Source organism: Somniosus microcephalus, unplaced genomic scaffold (genome assembly GCF_052327205.1).
Source record: "Somniosus microcephalus isolate GS21.2 unplaced genomic scaffold, FLI_Smic_1.0 scaffold1476, whole genome shotgun sequence".
Taxonomy (NCBI): domain Eukaryota; kingdom Metazoa; phylum Chordata; class Chondrichthyes; order Squaliformes; family Somniosidae; genus Somniosus; species Somniosus microcephalus.
This window is the reverse complement of record NW_028226663.1, coordinates 10,305-13,608: the sequence shown is the minus strand read 5'-3', so window position 1 is coordinate 13,608 and position 3,304 is coordinate 10,305.

Sequence of the window (3,304 nt, the reverse complement as noted above, 5' to 3'; positions counted from 1 at the left end):
CATACTGACCTACAACCATAGCCCGTCCCATTCCAACAATTCTCGTAACCACCAGGGTTCCTGCTTAGTCTCAGGCAATTGGCGGGCGGGGTTAAGGTGTAGGGTATTGTTATATTAGTTGTGGGAGGGGGGAGGTGAGCATCTAAAAGAAAGTCCGGGGGAACAATAACCGGGGTTGGGGCAAACATCCCCTCCACAGAGGTCAGGGGCGGATAACAAACAATTGACTCTGGTGAGTATAGGGCTGCGTGAGTCTGGAGGAATAGGTTGCCCGTCGGGGTTTCTTTAGGGAAAATGTGTTGGAGATCTCGTTTACGTTTCTTGGTGAGGATACCTTCTAACCTAAAATAGTCAAAGCTGCTCATAATAGAGGGCAACTTCAGACAACGATTCTGTCCTTTGGTGTCTGTAGTTATACTGTATGGTCATGCAGTAACAGACTTGGTCGCCTGGCGTCGGCAAACGTAATTAAATTTACACTCAGTCCAATAGCATGGCAATGTTCCTCTGTGTTCGTTTCTCAGCACTAGCGAGCGGTGGGGCTGTCTAATAAGCCCAATGTAGGTGTCCAAGTTGATCACGTTCCATTTCCCGAACCCGCCTGGGTTATCATCATTGCACCGAAGCACGTCTCCTGGGCATAGATGGTGTATCCGCTTGGGTTGGTTCCACTGGCATGTCCTCCTCCTGGGCTGTTGAGTTATTCCAGGGGTGAGCAGGACACTGATGGAGAGGATCCACAGGGGCGTCTGCATGGTCAGTCGGCGCGGCACGTCTGTTTAAGGAGAGATTTCTTGGAAGCAAGAGAGGTTAGCATTCTTTAAGTTTTAGGCATAGCATTACTGACAATTTTACAGTGGTGGAGGTGGACCCAAGCACTCTTTCCCTCTACTTTGGCAGCAGTTGGAGTGGTGAGTAGGACTTGATAGGGTCCTTCCCAACGAGGTTCCAGTCCTTTTCGCGTCCAATTCCTGATCAATACATACGTTCCGGGCTCGATTTTGGACGGACTGACTATAGGGGGGAGGTCGATGTAGGCAGCGCGTACCCGGGAGTGCAAACTTTTCAATGCCCTGGTTAATGACAAAATATAGTTAGTCATTTCTGCCGTCATGTGGTGAAAGTGGACAGTCTTTGGGACTTCCTGGTTCCACGGGGTTTTGAGAGGTCTGCCATATATGATTTCAGCAGGGCTTAACCTTGCTGCACCAGCCGGGGTAGTACGTATTTGGAACAAGGCCACGGGGAGTAATTTGAGCCATGTAGTTCCCGTCTCGGCCTGTAATTTGGCAAGTTTATTTTTCAAGGTCTGATTAGCCCGCTCGACCAGTCCGGCGGCCTGTGGCCTGTAGGCACAATGTAACTGCTGTTGGATGCCCATTTGAGTGCAGAATTCCTTGGTTACCTGACCCACGAAGTGAGGGCCGTTGTCTGAACTTAATCGGTTTGGAATTCCGTACCTGGGAATAATTTCTCTCATTAAAACTTTTACAACAGTGGAGGCTTTGTTATCCGTAGTCGGGTAGGCCTCAATCCACTTACTAAATACATCAACAATAACCAGTACATATTTATAACACTGACACCTTTCTAACTCAATGTAGTCCATCTGGAGGGTCTCAAAGGGACCCGTGGGTAACGGCGTCTTACCCATTTCACAAGGTATGCCTTTTCCCGGGTTATGCTGCTGACAAATGAGGCAGCGGCTGCTAATACCTTGAGCCAGAGCCTGTAATCTAGGATGCCACCATGTAGCTAATAACGTGTCACTAGTTGCTCTGGCACCACAATGAGTTGCAAAGTGTATACATTCAATAACCCATAATGCTAGCTCATCTGACATACAAGTTTGCTCGGCAGGGGTGACCCATAATTTAGACACACAATCATATGTACAACCGAGCTGTTTCCACAGTCCCTTATCACAGTCAGGAGCGTCCTCCTGTAACTTAATGACGTCTTGGATGGTTGGCATTGGCTTTTCCGAGGGAGACTTGCTTTTATTTGAGCTTTTAGTCTGGCTCATCATTCTAGGCACAACCACTCGTTGTTCCTGGGATGCTTCCCTAGCTTCCTGGTCTGCGCATCTATTCCCTATATCTACAGAGGTTTGTCCTGCTGTGTGTGCGGAGCACTTTATCACGGAGATCTGTTTTGGTAGCATGAGGGCTTGTAGCAAATCAGATACTAATTTCTGATGGGATATCTGTGTTCCTGCAGAGGTTAGGAACCCTCTGTTTTTCCATAATTGTCCGAAATCATGAACCACTCCGAAGGCATATCTCGAGTCTGTATAAACGTTAACCTTTAAGTCCTTCCCTAAGATACAAGCTCGTATTAATGCAAACAGTTCTGCTTGTTGGGCGGAATACGGAGACTCAAAGGCAGCAGACTCCAAAATGTTACCGTCCTGATTTATGATTGCATATCCAGAAAGTCTTTTCCCAAGGGGACTGACGGACGCACTTCCATCCACATACATGGTTGTGTCAGGACTCTGCATTGGGGCATCAGATAGATCCTCCCTGACGGAGGTATCTTCCTTGATTAAAAATAGACAATCATGTCCTGGGTCTGTTTGTTCGAGGGGTGGTTCTGTGAGAAAGCATGCTGGGTTGATAGTAGTACAATGCTTAAATTGCAGTTTAGGATTATTCAACAGGTATATCTTGTACTTGTTCTGTCAGGCCATAGTGAGGTGCTGAGTTTGTAATTGGCCTAATAGTGCAGTTACCGAGTGCGAACTGTATACTGTAATATCTTGTTGCAAAGTTAGGTTGGCAGCCGATTGTAGGCTATTATAGATGGCGGTCAGAATCTGGGTGCATACGGGATGCCCTAGCGCTACCGGATCTAACTTCGAGGAGTAGTAAGCCACCGGCCTATGCTTGTCCCCATGTTTTTGAGTTAGGACAGCAGTCGAACAATCAGTGAGGATAGTGCAGTATAGCTGGAAGGGCCTGTCATACAGGGGTCTCCCCAGTGCTGGGGCTTGCGACAATGCTTCTTTTAGGTTTTCAAACGCTCTTATGGTGACAGGGTCTAGCTGAAACTCGCCCTCTATACTGGTGTATGGTGTTAGTTGTTTGGTTTCTAGAGCGATGTTGGGTATCCATTGTCTACAGTAGTTTACCATCCCCATCCATTGCCTCACTTGTTTTGCACTACGGGGTACAGGGAACTGACAGATTGGCTCAATCCTGCTTTTCTCTAGACTCCGCTCGGTTGCTGAGAACATGAAGCCAAGGAATTTAACTTTCTGTTGAGCCACTAGTACCTTTGAGAGACTACGTACCCGAGTGAG